This window comes from Arachis hypogaea, chromosome 18, assembly GCF_003086295.3.
Source record: "Arachis hypogaea cultivar Tifrunner chromosome 18, arahy.Tifrunner.gnm2.J5K5, whole genome shotgun sequence".
NCBI lineage: Eukaryota > Viridiplantae > Streptophyta > Magnoliopsida > Fabales > Fabaceae > Arachis > Arachis hypogaea.
Window position 1 is genome coordinate 28,464,578 of NC_092053.1, and position 22,733 is coordinate 28,487,310.

Sequence of the window (22,733 nt, forward strand, 5' to 3'; positions counted from 1 at the left end):
TTTTGGGTTGTTTTAGATCTGAATCTCATTAGAGGTAGACAGAGTCAATATCTAATTAAAAGAGTAATAAAGTGAGATAAAGTTGGCTATTATTATTGCAAATTGGGATTACAAAACAGTTTTTTATTCCGCATGCTCTCCTTAGATATCCTTTATTGTTATTAGAACAGGTGTCTATTAATATATTTTATTTATTAAATATGTCTTAAAAATGAGAAAACATTTCGGATATCCCAAAGAAAAAACAAAGAAAACTAGCTAGAGAACTTGATAACCTATAGTATTAAAGTTTAAAAATATTATATATAAACAAAATTAATCACTAAATTAATCATATTATATATATATATATATATATATATATATATATATACATATATATATGATGAATTTATCTAATTTCTTTAAAATTAAAGGATAAATTATTCCTTATGACATGTCTTTTAATTTTATTATTAAATAAAATAAAATAAATTAACTTATCATAGTTAATTTTAACTTTTAATCTAACCTAAATTTTGTTAATTTAATTAATTTATCATGATGTAACTTTTTTTTTGCGAATTAAAAAAATTGTAAAAAAAATTTAATTTTATAATTTTTTATTTTTTTAAAATTATACATTTATTAATCAATTTCAATAACAAAATATAAAAAATCTCGAAAGACAAAGAATACAGAAAAAAAATTCAAGAGGCATAAAAAATTTAAAATTTTCAAAATTTTTTCTCTTTTGCATTCTTAAATTTTTTTAAAAAAATAATAAAATATAAAATAAAACTTCTTTAATGATTTTTAACTATGGTATAATTTTTCTTAATCTAACTTAAATTTTGTTAACCTAATCAACTAACTATGGTATAATTTTTTTACAAATTATAAAAATGATTAGAGAAGTTCTATTTTATAGTTTATGATTTTTTCAAAAAATTTAAGAAAGCAAGAGAGAAAATTTTGAAAATTTTAATTTTTTTGTGCTTCTTGAATTATTTATTTATTTATTCTTTGTCTTTTGAGATTTTTTTATTTTGCGATTGAAATTGATTAATAAATGTATAATTTGATAAAAAATAAAAAATTATAAAATTAATTTTTTTAATAATTTTTATAATTTGCAAAAAAAATTACATTATGATTAATTAATTAAATTAACAAAATTTAGATTAAATTAAAGTTAAAATTAATCATAATAAGTTAATTAATTTTATTTTAATTAATAATAAAAAGATATGTCAAAAAAAGTAATTTACTCTCTAATTTAAAAAAAGTTAACTAGTATTCACCTATATATATATATATATATATATATATATATATATATATATATAACATAATTAACTGAAGTTATAGTAAATTATAAATAGTATTTCCCTCTCTCCAATAATTTAATTATACCCGACTACAATTTAACTTTAGATGGGATTATTTGTGTACAAATGGTGCAGTAGCATGCATAATCTATACGCTTTTAAAATAACACTAAATCATCACAAGTTATGGTGCTCAAATGTATAAAGATGTGTAACTAAATAAAGCTGATTAATTGATTAATTCTTTAAATATAAAAAGTTGAGTTAATTAAGGATATAATAATATATAAGGGCATGAAAGAGATTTCAATAGTATAGTGAAATCTAGTTAGCAATCCATTTAAATTGTTCCATGTTAAGGTTAAGAAAATATACAAGTTTTTTATCATTAAATTTACGATCTCAATGGAAGATAACGGGTATATCGGCAAAACTCATAAAACTACTAAACTCTCAAAACTACTAAATATATAATGGCATTAAAAACCGACATTAAAAATAGTAAATGTCTAAGTTAAATAGGTCTAATTGACAAATAAGATATAATTTATTACAATAATTATACTAAGAACACTGTTAATTTAAGCATTAGAATATTTTTGCTGGTTATTCTCTTAGTCTAGTGTTAGCATCATTAAAAATTAGGGACTCAGAATTTCGTAAGTTTGTATTCTCAGCAAAGATACAAACATTTGGTCCCATTTGTGTGGACACGTTATTTATCACATTCTCTTCATTTTAAATTCTATCTTAAGATGAATTTATCATCACACGTATTTACAAGATGAACAAAAAAAAAAAAAACAAAAAATGCATGATCGTAAAAATAAGTATTAAAGAACATAATACAAAAGTTCCACAAAAATAATAAAAAAGATTTATAAATTTAAATTTGTGACCATATTACTGTACGCTTCAAATGCTTATAATTGCTAAACAAGTTAAATGGTCAATGATTTGGAGACTTAGTAACAACATAAAAGTTGTGAAGCAAGAAATCGATTTTTTTTTGGTAAATTTACCACAAAAAAATACAACTTGACATCTAGAGATTGAAGTTTATAAAGCCGCCGCAAAACAAAAACTCGTTCTCATGTTAAAAATCCTAATTAAGATCTTTAAAGCCAAGCCACATTCATACTTATTAGACATGTAAAGGTATGATTTATTTTATTTAAATTTTTTATAAAATATTTTAGAGTATATTATTATTTAAAAAATAATAATATGAAAATTTCTGGTAGAAATAAAAAAAATAATCCCTGAATAATTGTTTATTGAAAAAAATTCACGAGTCAACTAATTTAAATTAAAAAACTCCATCATTCAATTGTCTAAACAATTGCTTTAGATCGGAAAAAAATTCATTTAGACAGATTGCACTTAAATAAAAAAATTAATCAAATAGTTATTTTAAAATAAATATTTTTTTATTTTAAACTCAACATTTTCATGATTGAGTTACTATTTCATGCATAATAAGTAATTTAATTATTATTAATTTTGATAGCTTAAATTTATTTTGATATATTTTCATCGGAATCTCAAAAACTTGGATGCTCGAGCCTACAAACTACGAGTTAGAGGTACTCAGCCACCACAGAAAGTCCATGAAACTAAATAAAAAAATCAAAAATTCATTTCAACATTTAAGGAATAAAAACGTCGACTCTTGATTCTAAAATCACAATATACAAACTTTGATTAAAATATCTAACTCCCAAACTTATAAATTGAGGTGGTAAGATTAATAGAAGTTATAGTTAGAGTTCGGACTTTATAAGAAAAGTAAGCAAAATAAAAAGCTCCACATTAAAGGATGAGACGCTTGAGTTGAGATCTGAAACTTGAAAAATCAATTTTGAAAGAAAGCCATACCGAGTTTGGGGTTTGTTCTGGAATACTTCTATAAATTCAATACTAAGAACCGAATGAATTCAAGAGTAGAAGAAATTCCAAGGAACCAGTTTGATGATTAAGTGTCTCTCGAATTCCAAAGAATGCGTTACAAAGAAAATACTAACTCCGCACAACTCATTTTAATGCTTAATAGCTCAATTGGGTAAAGTAATAAATTGGTCCCCTACGTTTGGGCTTAATCCTATTTTGGTCCCTAGGGTTTAAAGTGTCCTATTTACATCCAAAAAAGTTTGAATCGGACTCAATGTAGTCTCGCCATGAAGTGAGGGTGAAATATTTAACGGAGTATCCTACGTGGCCATTTAAAGGGTTTGTGGTTAACTAAACGCGTAAGTATTCCCGCGTTGAGTCTAGGACACATACACCCATACTGACAATTCTTCTTCTTCTTCTTGTCAAGCACGAAATAAAAAAAAGAACCAAAATGGCTATCGATCCTCGTTTATCGTTCACGATTCGAAGGTTAAAAAGTGACATTGAGAGTTGCTAGTCCTCGGAATCCACATGTGCAGTCAGTTTGAAACCCTTCAACGCTTGAAGAACGACTTTTTAGATATTCATCAATAAAATTTTCACTACCCATTTGGTTCTCATGTTAATGCATGATGCTATGTGATGCTGTAGTGTGTATGATTGCATTTTTTAAAGTTGAATATTTGTTTCTTTTTTTGTTTTGGAGTTTTTATCATTTGGGATTTTTTTATTTTTCCGTAGTGTGTGAGTTTATGCGTTTTTGTAGTTGTTCATGAATGTGAGAGTTTTATTGAGTATTTTATGCTTATCCGACAGGATGTTGAGAGAATGAGTTATTTTAGTATCAAGATACACCATGGTGGGAGGTTTGGGTTTGATGGTGAACCTTTGCACTACATGGGTGGTGAGACTTCCTTAGTGGATTATTGTGATGAAGATAGGTAGAGTAGGTTTGAGATTGCTGAGATAGTAGTCCAACAAGGCTATCTAGTAGAGAACATTGCTATGATGTGGTACAAGTGTCCAAAAGAAGAAACAGAAGAAGGACTGTGGATGCTTCGGACAGACATGGATGCAATAGAGATGGCCAAAATTGGACTGAGAAATGATGTGTGAGTTTCATTGGTATTTTTTCTATGTGATTTATATAGTTTTTCTGTTGATTTGTTAATGGATTTTAGTAGATTAGCCCCCAATGGACACTACTTTGAATTGTGTAGCATTTGACTGATTTCAGGTGGTTTTCCGGTGAAGAATTGGTGAAATAGGGCATAAAGAAGCAAATGAAGACCATGCATATGCATCACCCATGTGTATACATCATCGGAGCAAAAGGGAGATCGTGCGTACATATGCTTTGCGCATACGCATGACTAGAAGAGCCCAATTGGACCATTCGTCTCGGGAAGGTTGGCGTTAAATGCCACGACTCGGCGTTTAGTGCCCAGGGCTACATAACTTATTGTTGGACTCAGGAGACCTAGCGCTAAACACCCAACTTCCCGCGTTTAGCGCCCAAGCCTATTCTGCACGAGTAAAGCTCGTAACCTGGGTGGCGCCAAATGCCCCGAGCACGTACCAAGGAGATGGGGACCACATTTATAACTAATCAACAAGGCCTTTGGATGATTTAATTTTGTAAATCACAAGACTATTAGAAAAGATCCTTTAGGGTTTTATTTAAGTTTTAAATCTATTTTAATTAGGACTATAAATAGGATTTAGATGAGCCCACGCAGGGACTTCTCTTCTCCTAATTTTTTATTCTAGACGTTCATAATTTTCTCTGCTAGGATTTTCTACACCATGAGTAACTAAACCTCCATAGTTACAGCTAGAAGCTCTGTTTTGTTAAATGGATGAATAATTAATTACTTTTCTACTCTTGATTTATACCTTGATTATTGTTTAAGGATTAGTTTCATTCTTCATCTTAGAAATTAGTGATTATTGGGAAATAACGCTAAAATTCTACTTGAATTCTATTTGAGTCTTGGAAAAGTTATATCATTAGAATTACAGCTCGAAATCAACTCCTGACAATTTATAATTATCTAGACTTAGTGTGGTACGTGACATAATTTGGGATTCTTAGGGTTGTATGGCATGTAAACTGGAATTTGAACTTAAACCTCTAATACAATTGAGTGATAAAGGAATTGAGGAGATTGGATTGCCTAAGAATAGGAATTTAATCAATTGGGATTTGATATGACCATAATCATTGTATGATCAAGGTAGTTAACAATTGTTATTAATCCAGACATTTAAATATCTCCAAAACCTTAACTCCATTCTCATACCGTTTTTTCAACTGTCTGTTGTTAGTTTCCTTATTTTATTGCTTTTTATGCCATTCGAACATCACCCCTTTATTTCAACTTGTCTAACTAGATTAGCTAATCAACCATTACTTGCTTAGTCCGTTATTCCTTGTGGGATCAATACTCACTCATTGTGAGTTATTACTTGGTACGATCCGGTGCACTTGCCGGTAAATTGTGATATTCAAAAATTCGCACCAAATTTTTAGCGCCGTTGCTGGAGAATAATTGTGACTAACAACTACCAGTTGATTAGTTGTCTAGATTAGATTTTTTTTAGTTATTTCAATTTTTGTCTAGTTGCTATTTTATTTTATTTTATTTTATTTCTATCTAATTTTGTTTCACTTTTATTTTTTTTATCCCTTCAATTCTCATTTCTTTTAATTTTCGTTTAATTTATTTTGGTTCTTTTTCTTCCACTTTGGTGTACCTCACTGGGATTCTCTTCACTGTGACGTTGAGAATCCCACTTTTTCCTTGTTCGAATTGTTTATGCAGAAGAACAAGGACAAAGAGACTCTTCTATACAATCCTGAGATTGAAAGGACTCCTCGGAAGCAAAGGAAGCAAGTTAGAACTCTGGAAGTTCAAGAAATCTTTGGGGACAAATTTGAGGAGGACGCTGACCTCAGCATGGCTGAGAATAATGATAATCTCGTGGTCAATAATCCCAACAACATCCCGCCTGCTAGAAGAACTTTTCGGTCTTATACTAACCCCAATGCCGGGAGTTGTGTGGGAAGTATTGTACCACCAGTTGTGCATGCAAAAACTTTTGAGTTGAAGCCTCAACGCATATCTCTAGTGCAACAAAATTGTCAGTTTAGTAGAAGCCTGCAGGAGGACCCTAATCTTTTCATATCTAGTTTTTTTAAGATATGTGACACAGTCAAGACCAATGGAGTTCCTGCTAAGGTATACAAGTTGATGTTATTCCCTTTTGCTGTTAGGGACCAAGCTAGTCAGTGGCTCGAAACACAACTTAAGGAGAGTATAGCAACCTGGGCGGACTTGGTTGGTTAGTAAGTTTTTTACCAAATTCTTTCCGTCCCAGAGGTTGGCTAAGCTGAGGACTGACATCCAGACATTTAGGCAGCTTGAAGGAGAGTCTCTCTATGAAGCTTGGGAGAGATACAAGGCCATGATCAGGAAGTGCCCTTCGGATATGTTTGCGGATTGGGTACAATTACAAATTTTCTATGATGGTATCACTTTGGCTTCCAGGCTCCCTCTGGATAATTCTGTTGGAGGTTCTTTGCATATGAAGACCACTGATGAGGCCGTTGATTTGATTGAGATGGTGACCAATGATCAGTACTTATACTCTTCAGAGAGGACTGTGAAGAAAAGTGTCATGGAGCTAGATGCCTTAGATGCTATTTTGGCTCAAAACAAAGCCATGTCTCAACAGATAGCCACCATCACTCAACACTTGGGAGGTATGCAAGTCTCTTCTATTACTACCCCAGATCTTTCTTTTGATATCAGTGGCGGAATGTCTCAATTCAGAAGCTTTGGTTATGAGAAAACCCCTCCTGAGCAAGTAAATTACATGGGTAATTCTTTAAGACTGGCCAATAATGATCCTTTTTCGACAACATACAACCCGGGATGGAGACATCACCCAAATTTTAGTTGGAGAAATTAGAGTCAAAATCAAAGGCAATCTGGGTTTAACAACGATAACTACTCTCGGAATAATTTTGGCCATCAATATCAACCATATCTAGCATAGAATTCATATCCAGATCTTTAGAGAACTTTAGAACTGGAAATAGCCTTGGAAAAACTCTCTAAGAACGCTAATAGCTTCATATAGGAAACTAAAGCCTCAATTAGAAACTTGGAAGTTCAAGTAGACAAGTTAAACAAGAAAAGTGTAGAAAAGCCTAATCACACCCCAAGTGAGGAATACAAGGCTATTAGCCTGAGGAGTGGCAAGGTGGTAGGTCCAGAAACCAAAAGACATGAAGAGGGTGCTAAACAGACCCTAAGTGACGCCAAATTCTCCAGGGAAACTACCCCTGAGCAAGCCTCCCCTCACTTTATTCAAGTCGAGGCCGAGCCACCAAAGGCAAAGGCTTCGGTGCATGAATACAAGCAAAAGCTTTCATATCCCCAAAGGCTCCAAAAGGTAACAAAAGATCAATAGTTTTCTAAATTTTTAGAGGTCTGGAGCAAATGCCTCTCTATGCTATATTCATTAAAGAGCTTCTGACCAAGAAGAGGGATTGGAAGGAAACTGAGACAGTGGTGCTTAACAAGGAGTGTAGTGCCATTATTCAGAGGAACCTCTCAGAGAAGATGAAAGATCCGGGGAGTTTTCTAATTCCTTGAACCATTTGAGACTTCACTATTCAGAGGACATTGTGCGATCTTGGAGCAAGTATCAACCTCATGCCACTTTCACTAATGAAAAGGCTCCATATTGATAAGGTAAAACCCACCAGAATCTCTCTTCAACTTGCATATCGTTCTATTAAATTCCCTCTTGGAGTAGTTGAGAATTTGCTTATGAAAGTCAAAACTTTTATTTTTCCTGTAGATTTCATCATATTGGACATGGAAGAGGATGCCAATGCCTCCATTATCTTAGGAAGGCTATTACTTGCTACCAGAAGGGTCTTGATTGATGTTCAAAAAGGTGAATTGACATTAAGGGTTAATGAAGAGGAAATTGTGATTAACGTTGAGGCCTTGCAACATCCCAGTGACCCTGAGGGATGTATGAAGATTGATTTAATTGAACCATTGGTTCAAGATTTTTTGGAAGCACAAGAGCTTGAAGTTGTTTTAGAGCCATTTTTGGAAGGAAACTCGGATGAGACTGATAACCCTATACCTTCCAAGGAGGTGCCAAATGTGCACAAATAGGAGAGAGGACCACCGAAGCTTGAACTAAAGCCTCTACCCCACTCTCTCAAGTATGCTTTCTTAGGGGAAAAAGATTCTTATCCGGTGATCATAAACTCCTCTCTAAGCAAGGGTGAAGAAGATGCATTGTTACTTGTTCTGAAGGAGCATAAAACGGCCCTTGGTTGGACCATTGGTGACTTAAAAGGGATATGCCCGACTATGTGCATGTACAAAATTCTTCTTGAGGATGATGCTAAACCCGTTGTACAACCACAAAGGCGACTTAATCCAACTATGAAAAAAGTGGTTCAAAAAGAGGTCATGAAGCTATGGGAAGCCGAAATCATCTATCATATCTCTGATAGCTCTTGGGTTAGCCCGGTGTAAGTGGTTCCCAAAAAGGGAGGGGTGACGGTGGTTACACATGAAAAGAATGAGCTAATCCCTATAAGAACTGTCACCGGGTGGCGCATGTGCATTGACTATAGGAGGCTCAATACGACCACGAGGAAAGACTACTTTCCCTTGCCTTTTATCGATTAGATGCTTGAGAGGTTAGCTAGACACACTTTCTACTATTTCTTGGATGGCTATTCTGGATATAATCAGATTGAGGTAGATCCTCTGGACTAGGAGACGACGATGTTCACTTGTCCATTTGGAGTATTTGCCTACCGGAGGATGCCTGATGAATCCACATTTCATGGTATTTATTTGCTTTAATTAAGAGGATTTTATTGACCTTCCTCGCATTTATTCATTGAAAGAGCATAGTTTTATGATTTCTTCCTAAATTGTGCTTGAGAGTAAAAACATGCTTTTTAGGCCTTATAATTGCTATTTTATTCGCTTTAATACCATTCGATGCCTTGATGTGTTTGTTAAGTGATTTCAAGCTTACAAGGCAAATACGGATTGAAGAAGTGAGGAAAAAGCATGCAAAAGTGAAGAATTTGTGAAGAAATAGAGTTTGGAGCTTTTCAGGGTTGTGCATACGCACAGCGATGTGTGCGTATGCACGGTCATGTATGCATACACACGAGACGAGATTCAGCCAGCGTGCATACGCACAAGTAGAGAATTTGTGAAGAAATAGAGTTTGGAGCTTTTCAGGGTCATGTATGCGTACGTATGAGACGAGATTCCGCCAGTGTGCATACGCACAAGTCCTGACACGTGACTTCATTAAATGCAAAACGGGGGCAGCGATTTATGGGCTTCTAAAGCCCAATCCAACTCATTTCTGAAGCTATTTCAAGCCAAATTCAAAAAGGAACAAAGGAGAGCAATTAAGTTTTGTTTAGCTCTCTCTTCTCTCTAGAATTTAGGGTAGAGTAGTTAAATTTCTCTTAGATTTATGTTTTGATACTTGTCTTGATTTAGTTTTCCTTCTAATGTCTTGTTATTACATCTTTGCTCTCTTAGTTTTACTTGTTATTTCCTTCATTTTGTTACTTTTGATCTTATGAAACCTTGTTAATTTCAATTTCATTTAATGCAATTTGATATTTTTATGTTTATTGATGTTTAATTGAGTTGTTATTATTATTATTTTCTTGTATTTGGTAGCTTTAGATTTTATTATTATTGCAATTTAATATGCTTTTCTTTTTATGCATACCAAGTGTTTGATAAAATGCTTGTGTTAGTTTTAGTGTAGTTTTTCACACTCTTGGCTTGGGATTGAGGACTTCGGTGACCTTGAGTCATTGATGTCCAATATTGGTTGATAGATTATGGTTGTAACTTGCTTTGGTTTCCACTAACGCTAGTCTTTCACTAAGTTAATTAGTGAGTTAACTAGGATTTGTGAATTGAGATCAATTATGCCTATTTGATTTATCCTTGATGTTAGGGTTGAGTGGTTGACTAAGTAGGATTAACTCTTCATAATCGTCTATGTTTGTGGTCAATGGTTAGGATGGGTAACCTTAACTCTCAATCCTTGCCAAGAGGTTCCTTAGTATTTGAATTTTCCTTTCTTTTGATTGATTGCCTTGAGTTTGATTACTTTTGATATTTAGTTATTGTTTATTTCTTTAATTTCTTGCTATTTATATTACTTGTCTCTTGCCATCAAACCCTTTTTCCCTCATAGCCAATAATTGAGCATTCGATTGCAAATCTTAGGGAGACGACCCGAGGTTTTAATACTCTCGGTTTTTGATATTGGTTTGACTTAAGTGACAACCTTTATTTAAGCTTTGATGTGAGGATCGATTACTGGTCTGGACTATGCTATCAACGAAGAAGCTCTTTTCTAGTGTGAAATTCTAGTCCCGTAATAATCCTCTCATCAATTTTTTGGCGCCGTTGCCTGGAAAATACAATGGTGTTATATTATTGGCTATTGTGAATATGTTAATATGTAAATAGCTTATTTTTTGGTTGTTTGCTGTTTTTTGTTAATAATTAGAATTGTGTTTTTTCTTGTTTCTTGATAGCTTTTGTTTTTATTTTCTCTCTTTTCTATGAATTCTCATCCCTTTGACTTGGAGTTTGGTTGTTATAATGTTTTAGGAAATGGCAATCTTAATGATGGTGTGTACCAAGGGTTGAGCTATCACTTGACGGAGGAGCCACATTCATATGAATAACCTTCATGGCAATCTCCTCCTCTATTCCATTATGATCATGACTCATGCTATAGCCCTCAACCACCATATTCATATGAACCTTCTCTTCGACATAGCTCTCAACCATAAAATTTTCAAGCCCCATTCTACCACCAAACACCTCCATATGAGCCTAACTCATACCCACCATACCACAAACTTTATGTGCATTATGAACAACCTTATGAACAATACTTAGAACCACCACAATTCTAACATCAATATTCCACACCACCTCAATACTCTCACCAATATCACTTGCTAAAGCTTGTCAAGAGGTGGAGATCATACAAGAGAAGCAAAGGGGAGTAGAACTCACGTTGCCAAAGTCATTTGAAGCCTCCCCACCTAAGTCATCATCCATTCCTTCATTTAAATGGGTAAATCTCTTAACCTTAAGCTTCATTTATCCCGCTTGAATATGGTTTGCTTGAAACGGATAATCAACTTAGGACTCTTTGTGGGTTGAAGAGCAAGAGGGAGTTAGGTAGTGGTTGAAAACATAATTCTAGGTTCATTGAGGTTGAATCTTTGAGGTTTGGTTACAATGGTTGGTGTGATGCCAAATTGGATGGATCTCGGAGGATGTTTCGGTGCTTGAGTGAGAATTTTGAATGCTTGCTGGTGCGGTATTTGTAACCCACTAACTTACCAGCAAGTGCACCGGGTCGTACCAAGTAATACCTTACGTGAGTAAGGGTCGATCCCACGAGGATTGATGGATTAAGCAACAATAGCGTTTGATAGGATTAGTTGGACAGACAGAAAATAGTGTTTGGAAGTTCAAAAGCATTAAACAGTAAATTTAAAATATTAAAGATAGGCAGATAAATAAGTTGGGAATAAAATATTGAGGAGGCAGTTAAGGTTTCAGAGTTATCTATTTTCTGGATTGACTTTTCTTATTAACTATTTTAATAATGCAAGATTTAATTTATGGCAAACTATTTGTGACTAGACCCTAATTCCTTAGACCTTCCTAGTCTCCTCTAAAATTCATCAACTGCCAATTTCTTGGTCAATTAATTCCAATTAGAGGGTGATGATCGAATTCCAGTTTATATGCCACAAGAATCCTAATTGTCCAAAAATAAAGGGATTATATGTCACGTATCCCGTTAAATACAAACAATTAGAAATTCAGGATAATATGTTTTCAAGTTATTGTTCAAGTAAAGAGCTTTTCCAAGTTATACAAGAACTCAAATAGAACATGGGTCATACTTCCGTTCCACCCATATTCATAAAATAAAGAACGAAAATAATTATTGAAATATAAAGCAAAATATGAATTAAAATAGAAAATAATATTATCAATTCATACAATAGACAGAGCTCCTAACCTTAACAATGGAGGATTAGTTGCTCATGGTTCAGAGTAGAAAATAAGGATTCAGGTAAAATGTACTGAGTTCCAATCTGATGGGATTAGGTAGAATTCTCCCATTTTTATAACTAATCCTAATAAATTTAAGAGAAAAGGACAAATAGGTCCCTGACCTTTTGCTCTGTGGACATTTTCGTCCCTGACCATTGAAAAATACTTTTAAGTCCCTGACCTTCACAAAACTTGGACGGATCAGTCCCTGACGGAGGCATTTGGACGGATTAGTCCTTGACGGAGGCATTTGGATGGAGGGACTGATCTGTCCAAGTTTTGTGAAGGTCAAGGACTTAAAAGTATTTTTCAATGGTCAGGGACAAAAATGTCTGCAGGACAAAAGGTCAGGGACATATTTGTCATTTTCTCTAAATTTAAAATCTAATATTTAAAATTAAAATTAAAATAATATCTTTTTCTAAAATTAAATTTGAATTTAAATTTGAACTAATTAACAAGTCTTCAGCTGATGGGTGGGGACCACTTGCTTTGTCCATTCTGCAGCTCCTAATTTGTGTTTTCTGGGCTGGAAACTGGGTCAAAACAGCCCAGAAATTGCTCTCAGCATTTTTCTGCATTTTTTTCATGTGGCGCATGTCACGCGTATGCGTCAGTCACGCGTATGCGTCGATGGTCTTTTTCGCGAGTCACGCGGACGCATTGGTCATGCGGACGCGTCGCTGTGCAAATCTTCAAATCACGCGTACGCGTCAGTGACGCGCACGTGTCGCCATGAAAAGCTCCAAAATCACGCGTATGCGTCAGTCACGCATACGCGTCGCTCCTCGCTGCCATCTCCTTTGATTCTTGTGCTGCTGAAACTCCATCAAATTCCGCCGAATGCTACCTAAAATAAACAAAATTGCAAAAGACTCAAAGTAGCATCCATAATAACTAAAATATAATTAATTCTTTATTAAACTCAACAAATTAGATGTAAATTTACTAGAAAAAGATAGGAAAGATGCTCACGCATCACAACACTAAACTTAAACTGTTGCTTGTCCTCAAGCAACCAAAACTAATATAAGCTTAGGATGTGAATTTGCATGAGAATGAGAGTTCGATTAAACTCATGTCTCTTCTTATAGTGGGGTTTACAACTGCAATCCTGAATAGTTTTGGCATCTCACTTTATCCTTTGAAGTTCAGAATGATTGGCATCCATAGGAACTCAGAATTCAGATAGTGTTATTGATTCTCCTAGTTCAGTATGTTGATTCTTGAACACAGCTACTTTATGAGTCTTGGACGTGACCCTAAGCATTTTGTTTTCCAGTATTACCACCGGCTACATAAATGCCACAGACACATAACTGGGTGAACCTTTTCAGATTGTGACTCAGCTTTGCTAGAGTCCCCAGTTAGAGGTGCCCAGAGTTCTTAAGCACACTCTTTTTGCTTTGGATCACGACTTTAACCGCTCAGTCTCAAGCTTTTCACTTGACACCTTCACGCCACAAGCACATGGTTAGGGACAGCTTGATTTAGCCGCTTAGGCCAGGATTTTATTCCTTTGGGTCCTCCTATCCATTAATGCTCAAAGCCTTGGATCCTTTTTACCCTTTGCCTTTAAAGGGTTCTTGGCTTTTTCTGCTTGCTTTTTCTTTTTCTCTCTTTGTATTATTTTTTTTCGCCATTTTTTTCGCAAGCTTTGTGTTTTTCACTGCTTTTTCTTGCTTCAAAAATCAATTTTATGATTTTTCAGATTATCAATAACATTTCTCTTTTTTTTCATCATTCTTTCAAGAGCCAACAATTTTAACATTCATAAATTTTACTATAAAAAATATGCACTGTTCATGTCATACATTCAGAATCACAGAAAATACCACCATATTTAAGTAAATAAGACTACTCTTAAATATAGACCCACGTTCTCATGCAATACATCACTTCTGTATTTTTTTTTGAATTCAAGCTCAGTGAGTAATACATGAGATATATTTTCAGAATTAAAGCAATTAAGAGAAAACTAAACTAAACCTAGGATTCTAACTAATAAAGGATCATACAACAAACAAAGCAAAATAGCAGAAAACTGGAACATACATAATAAAAGCGGGAGGGAATATAAAATGAAAGGAACTCAACCACCTGGGTTATCTTAGCGGTCGTTTTATTCTTCAGGTTGTGCTCCTTTGTGAAGATGATTTGCCTCCCTTTGGTGCCATAAGAATAAACAGAAAACCCATAAGCGAAGCGTCAACACCAAACTTAAAGGTTTGCTTGTCCTCAAGCAAAGAAGAACTGAAAATAAAAATAAATAGTAAGATGAAGGAAGAATAAAAGGATAAAAGAACAAGAGAGAATTAGGATTGGGGGTGAATGATTTGAAATTAGGCGTTGAGGTGATTTAATTGGGCGTTGCATGCGACGCGTACGCGTAAGGCACGCGTACGCGTGGACCGCATGAATTTCAAGTGACGCGTATGCGTGGACGGCCAGGATAGGAAAACGACGCGAACGCGTCAGGGACGCGTACGCGTGGTGGGACTTGTGCGCCCAGCATAGTTCCAGCCCCACACCAGCATAACTCTCTGGCCAAATACGCCTTTACGTCGATTTTGCAGGTCACGCGTTCGCGTCAGTGACGCGCACGCGTGGATGGCGAAAATCACAAACGACGCGCACACGTGTGGTACGCGTACGCGTGGGCTTGCTTGTGCTAAAGGCTTGGTTCTAGCGCCATTCCCGCGCAACTTTCTGTCAAATTTTATTTTTCACGCACACTTGACTGACGCGTACGTGTCAACGACGCTTGCGCGTCGTATGCTCTCTTTTTTTTTTGTTTTTTTTCGCCTGAGGTGTTCGGTTCCTGTGATAAAATAGCTGCATGATCATAAAATAGTAAAAATTCAGTAAAAATCAAATAAGAAAGAAAACTACTACTACGAAAAATAACTAAGGATACAAAATCATCAGGTTGCCTCCCGACAAGCGCTTCTTTAACGTCACTAGCTTGACGGTCAGCTCCTCTAAGGAGGGGATCATAGGAGCTCAGCTCTTCACCCCTTACTTTGAACTTCTTTCCTATGTCTCCATAAATTAGCTCAATATGCTCCAGAGAGAGGATCCTGTTCACTGTATAAATCCATGCTGGAGTCTTAGTCAACACCACCTTCATTCCTAGGGAGAAACCTTCAGTGGGGATCTTTTTGTTTCTCCATCCCCTGGGTATTTTTTTTTCTTTTTGGGAACCTCCTCCTTGGTGGGTGATGCATTTCCAACACCAAACTTAGGTTTGATGTCAGGAGGAATTTTACTGATTGTCACCAAAGGAGGTTTGAGTTGCAGACTCTGCTGTGCATCATCAGGGGGTTCTTGAAGGTTTGGATCAATAAGCTCAGCCTGCATGCACCTTTCTTCTTCACCTGTTGAATGTATATCTTTGAAGACATGAAAGACCAGTTGCTCATTATGCACTCTAAGCACTAATTTACCCACTTCTACATCAATTAGAGCTCTTCCAGTGGCTAGGAATGGTCTTCCTAGAATTATAGAGGCATTCTCATCCTCCCCTGTATCAAGAATTACAAAATCTGCTGGGAGAAAGAACTTACCCACTTTGACCAAGATATTCTCCACTAATCCGTATGCAGGCTTCATAGATTTGTCTGCCATCTTTAACGCTATCTTTGTGGGTTGTGCCTCTTGGATCTACAGCTTCTTCATCACAGACAAGGGTATTAAATTGATACTTGCTCCCAGATCACATAATGCTTTCTCAAAGGTTGTGCTCCCAATGGTGCATGAAATTTGAAAGCTCCCTGGATCTGGCATATTCTTTGGTAAGTTATTCTGAATGATGGCACTGCATTCTTTAGTCAGGACCACTGTCTCATTTCCCTTTAAAGGCTTCTTCTTTGACAATAGCTCCTTTATGAACTTGGCATAGAGAGGCATTTGTTCCAAAACCTCAGCAAAAGGAATATTGATTTGCAACTTTCTGAAGACTTCCAAGAACTTTGAAAACTGTTTGTCCTTGGTCTCCTTTTGAAGTCTCTGAGGATATGGCATTTTAGGCTTGTACTCAGGAGCCTTTGGCAAAGTAGGATGAGTGTCAAGAGAGTCTGGGAATGGGTTGTCTGCACGCTTTGGAGGGGCGTGCTCTACTTTTTCCTTCTTCTCCTCTGGAGCTTCCTTTTCAACTAGCTCTTCATTGGCCTTGGTCTCAGAGCCAGATACTTTACCACTTCTCAATTGAATAACTTTGCAATCTTCTCCTGGGTTCACCATTGTATCCTCTTGAAATGTACTTGCAAACCTCTCAAGTATTTGCTTGCTCAGTTGGCCCACTAGCACCTCTAAGTTTCTAATGGAGGCTCTGGTTTCCTGCATAACTTGTGCTTCCGTACTTGCCACTTGTCCACTTATCAAGGTGATAACCTTGCATTCCTCTCTTGGATTTGGAATTGTGTTACCAGGAAGGCTATTAGTAGTCCTCTGATCAATTTCAGTGACTTTTGTGGCTAATTGACCCATTTGAATCTCCAGGTTCTTGATGGATGCTCTGGTTTCCTGTCTAAAACATGTCAATATTGTTTCCAAATCGTTGTTCTGCTGGAAATCACCCTGAGAACTATTGTTGAAGTTCTGAGGTCTATGAGGTTGGTCCCTCCGTCCAAAATTTGGGTGATTTCTCCATCCCTGGTTGTATGTCTTAGAATATGGATCATTGTTGGGATTCTTAGGACCACTCCCCATGTAATTCACCTGTTCAGAAGAAGGTTGAGCATAATCATAATTATCATTTTGCACAAAATTACCTGTCATGTCATAGGAGATTTCTTGTGGTGAATTTTTTGTGTTGATAGCTGAGACTTGCATGCCACCCATCTGTTGAGTAAGTAGATTTATTTGCTGAGACATCAGTTTGTTCTGAGCAAGAAGAGCATTAACAGCTTCTACTTCCAACACACCTCTCTTCTGAGGGGTCTTAGAGATCACAGGATTCCTGTTAGATGTGTATAAATATTGGTTGCTTGCAACCAATTCAATCAACTCAATAGTCTCCTCTGGTGTCTTCTTCTTGTGCAGTGAACTGCCTGCAGAAGTGTCTAGGCTCATCTTGGACATCTCACCCAAACGTTCATAAAAGATATCTAGTTGGGTCCATTTGGAGAACATGTTCGGAGGGCATTGCCTAGTCAGTAGCTTGTATCTCTCCCAAGCTTCATAAAGAGTTTCACCCTCCTTCTGCCTGAAAGTATGAACCTCCAATCTAAGCTTAGTCAGCTTCTTTGGTGGGAAAAATTTAGTGAGAAATTCTGTAACAACCTTTTCCCAAGTATTCAAACTCTCCTTTGGTTGGGAATCTAGCCATAGCTTTGCTTTATCCCTCAGAGCAAATGGGAAGAGCATCAGTTTGTACACCTATGGGTTCACTCCATTTGTCTTCACAGTATCGCAAATCTGCAGAAAATCATATATGAATTTATTTGGGTCTTCATGAGGAAGTCCATAATACTGGCAATTTTATTGCACCAGAGTGACCAATTGTGGCTTCAACTCAAAGTTGCTTGCAGCTATAAGAGGCACCACAATACTTTTTCGATAAAGATCTGCAGTAGGGGCAGAATAAGAGCCAAGCACTCTCCTTTGTTGCTCATCCCCATTCAGATTTGCCACATTGGCATTAGCATTATTGTTAGGATCCATAGTGGACTCTGCAGCCTTGTAAAGTCTTGCTTATTGCAAACGCTGCCTGAAAGTTCTTTCAGGTTCAGGATCAAAGTCTAATAGATGTTCTTTGTCTCTATTCCTACGCATAAACAAACAGAAGACAAGAAAAGATGGGACTCTCTACGTCAGAGTGCAGAGAAGTCCCTATGAGGTAACCTGTGTAAAATAATAAAATAAAAATACTAAATAAATAAATACAAATTTCAAAAATAATAACTGAAAATAAATAAAAAAAATTTCAAAAATTTAAAAGAAAAAATAAACAGAAAAATTGAAATAAAAATAAATAGGGACACCAAACTTAATTTCAGAAATTAAAAAAAATTTTAGTGCTATTTTTTTAAGATAAAAAAATAAAACTAATAGAATATAAAAAATTAAAAAAATAACAAAAAAGAAACAAAGTAAAACAAAAAAAAAAAAACTGAAAAGAAAAATAAAATAAAATAAAAATGACGAGATTTAAATAAATAAAATAAAAAAATTTAAAGGAAGTAAAATAATAAAGAAAACGGGGACAGGGGGAACGGGGAAACAAGACGAAACGCACGGGGAAAAGAAAAAAAATAAAATAAAAATAAAAATAAAAATTAATAATACTAAGTTAAAACTAATTAAAAGAAAAATTATCTAATATAAGAAATCAAATAACGAGTAGTTGTCAATCACAATGAATCCCCGACAATGGCGCCAAAAACTTGGTGCGGTATTTGTAACCCACTAACTTACCGGCAAGTGCACCGGGTCGTACCAAGTAATACCTTACGTGAGTAAGAGTCGATCCCACGAGGATTGATGGATTAAGCAACAATAGCGTTTGATAGGATTAGTTAGACAGACAGAAAATAGTGTTTGGAAGTTCAAAAGCAATAAACAGTAAATTTAGAATATTAAAGATAGGCAGATAAATAAGTTGGGAATAAAATATTGAGGAGGCAGTTAAGGTTTTAGAGTTATCTATTTTCTGAATTGACTTTTCTTATTAACTATTTTAATAATGCAAGATTTAATTCATGGCAAACTATTTGTGACTAGACCCTAATTCTTTAGACCTTCCTAGTCTCCTCTAAAATTCATCAACTGTCAATTCCTTGGTCAATTAATTCCAATTAGAGGGTGATGATCAAATTCCAGTTTATATGCCACAAGAATCCTAATTGTCCAAAAATAAAGGGATTATATGTCACGTATCCCGTTAAATACAAACAATTAGAAATTCAGGATAATATTTTTTTAAGCTATTGTTCAAGTAAAGAGCTTTTCCAAGTTATACAAGAACTCAAATAGAACATGGGTCATACTTCCGTTCCACCCATATTCATAAAATAAAGAACGAAAACAATTATTGAAATATAAAGCAAAACATGAATTAAAATAGAAAAATAATATTATCAATCCATACAATAGACAGAGTTCCTAACCTTAACAATGGAGGATTAGTTGCTCATGGTTCAGAGTAGAAAATAAGGATTCAGGTAAAATGTACTGAGTTCCAATTTGATGGGATTAGGTAGAATTCTCCCCTTTTTATAACTAATCCTAATAAATTTAAAATATAATATTTAAAATTAAAATTAAAATAATATATTTTCCTAAAATCAAATTTGAATTTAAATTTGAATTAATTAACAAGTCTTCAGCTGATGGGTGGGGACCACTTGCTTTGTCCATTCTGCAGCTCCTAATTTGTGTTTTCTGAGTTGGAAACTGGGTCAAAACAGCCCAGAAATTGCTCTCAGCGTTTTTCTGCGTTTTTTGCATGTGACACATGTCACGCGTATGCGTCAGTCACGCGTATGCGTTGATGGTCTTTTTCGTGAGTCACGCGGACGCGTCGGTCATGCGGACGCGTCGTTGTGCAAATCTTCAAATCACGCGTACGCGTCAGTCACGCATACGCGTCGCTCCTCGCTACCATCTCCTTTGATTCTTGTGCTGCTGAAACTCCATCAAATTTCGCCGAATGCTACCTAAAATAAACAAAATTGCGAAAGACTCAAAGTAGCGTCCATAATAGCTAAAATATAATTAATTCTTTATTAAACTCAACAAATTAGATGCAAATTCACTAGGAAAAGATAGGAAAGATGCTCACGCATCACTTGCCACCCAGATAGAATCACATGAGTCAACAAGAAGATCGACTTTACCCAGAGACTATTGGAAATGCAAACATTGGTAGGGATTCAAGAAAGAATTCAAGTACAAGCCACCATAGCAAGGGCATCCCCAATTGTCCAACTTAAGGACAATAAACAAAAGTGCTAGGTGAGAGACACCCCACCATGGTGACATCCTTCTAACTCCTCTTTTCTTTTAGATTTTGTTTGATTAAATTTTGATCATTTTGCTTTAGCTTAGTTTAGTTGGATTTTTGTTTTGATCATGTATTCTTGAGGAATAATATGTTTTGGGGTTGAAAAACTTTGTTGGTTATCATGTTTGGTGCCTTCTTAAATTTTGCAAAAATAGAGTTTTGTGTGTACGCACATACCTGTGGGTATGCACACTTAGCCAATTCCTATAAGATTTGTGTGCGCACACATAGCTGGGTACGCGAACTTATTTTTACGCTCCCTGCCGGGTGCGTGCGCAGCAACCTGTGCGTGCTCACACATGTCCCTTAACCTTTTAAAAAAAAAACCCTTAGTGTGCGTACGCACAAATAGTTTTTCACTCTTTGTCGGGTGCCCACACCCACTGTTGTGCGTGTACACACCTTCCATTTTTCACCTTTTGTGCGTACGCAAGGCTATGTATGCGTATGCACAATCCTTTTATTACCACCACCCCACTTCTTTTCTTCTTCTTCCTTTTCTATTCTTCTTTTTCCATGTCTCTCCTTCTCTTCTCTCCCACTTCATCATCACTCACCATCCACCATCGTCTCCATTTTTTAGTTAGTTAGTTTAATTTTCTATTTTAGTAGATTAGGTTGTTAGTATATGTTAGATTTTGGTGATAAGTGTTGGATTATTGATTTGATTTGCTGATTCTGTTGAGATATTGCTGCTGAATTATTGTTGGATATCTTTATTGAGGTCATACTTTGCTGCTTGGTGTTGAATTTTGAATGTTGGACATTTGTACATACCAAGTACTTATGACATTGCCTTCAAGAATATTGTCGGATTTCTAAATTGCATGTTGTAGCTAGCCACCATGTAATTTGAATTCACTATCTATTATTAGGCAATTGTATGTAGTTGATACATTTTTTATTAGGTGATGCTTGTTTATGGTTGATTTTTATTTACGTCATCTAGTTGATGCATTAAAATTAAGGAATTGTGAAATTGGATTGTAAGCTCACTTAGTGACATTTTTTGAGCTTTTTAAGCTTTGTGGACCATGCTTGCTATGCGATTGATCCCATCTTATATCTCTCTTTTTCTAAGTTATATAGCAATCATGTTTTCCACTTCATGTCAATTACGTGAAGCAAACAAACTTCAAAGTGTGGCATTGCTTGATGTGTGAGTTCTATATTTCATTTGGTTCATTAAATTCTCTTGCATATCAACCAATTTTCATCCATTATCCTTTCACAATCGCTTGAGTTTTGCTTGAATGATTTCATGATTCTTTATTGCTTGTTTGCTTGTCTCAATCAACAAGTTTTCTTTAAAGTATCTCAAGCACACTAGAATGAGTGAAGTGCATACTTCTTGTGTATAATTGTGACATAGCTTTCTATGCTAGTGTGTGTTTTCTAAACCGCGAGCAACTTAGAATTCACACACTTATTTCCTTCATGTCTTAAACTTATTCACTCACTTTATTTTAACGATTCTTTCCTCATTCCAATAGTCTATGCTTCCTTGCTTTTACATGTACTTGTATTACTATCCTGTTTCCTATCTTTTAGGATGATTCACCATAAGCAACAAGAGAAGCGAGAGAAAGAACATGCAGCAGCCGATTGACCCACCAGCCAAAGGTGGCAATCCGTATAGTCACCATACCCCCTTGCTTATCTCTGAATGCACTGAGGACAGTGCAAACCTTTAAGTGTGGGGAGGTCGTCTGACCGATCGGCAATCTTGGGTAGAAAAATTCTAATCCCAAACACTTTCACATTTTATTTTTTCTTAGTTTGTATATATTTTAGAGCTTCAATTGCATTTTCTTAGTTTAATGCATTTCCTTTCATATAAATAATAAGTTTAGTCAAAATAATAAAAATTTTCAAGACCATTCCTATATAGAGCATTGACATCCTAATTGATTTGAGTTGAGATCTTGCATTGAAATTTGCTTGGATTATATATTGTGGAACATGGGTTTTGAGCTAAGAACACACAACCTTGTGAGTTTTGAGCCTAATTGTGTGGTTGCATCATATAACCACTATTTTTATTCTTGTGTGTGTTATTCTCTTTCTATGATTGCAATCTTTGATTTGTTTGATTCTTTATGTCCATTATTCTGTGTATATATGCATTTATATGATTGAGGCCTTCATTTCAAATAGCTCACTTGCCCAAATAGCCTTACCCTTTTATCCATCTTTGTTAACTAATTTTGAACCTATTTTAATCTCCTTTTGTTCTTTATTTTAGCACATTACTACCCTTGAGTGAAAATGATAAATGTCCTTAATATAGATCTTTGATTAGCTTAGGCTAGTGAGAGTGTGTATCATGTAAGTGTGGAGAAGTTTGGG

At 35.3% G+C, this 22,733-nt stretch overlaps 1 non-coding gene across 1 annotated transcript; it reads left to right on the forward strand.

Annotated features, from left to right (window-relative positions):
• Positions 1-17,505: 17,505 nt before the first annotated feature.
• LOC112773789 (small nucleolar RNA R71) lies at positions 17,506-17,614 on the forward strand. Its single transcript, XR_003188319.1, has one exon. It is a non-coding gene; the product is annotated as a small nucleolar RNA R71 (small nucleolar RNA).
• Positions 17,615-22,733: the final 5,119 nt, after the last annotated feature.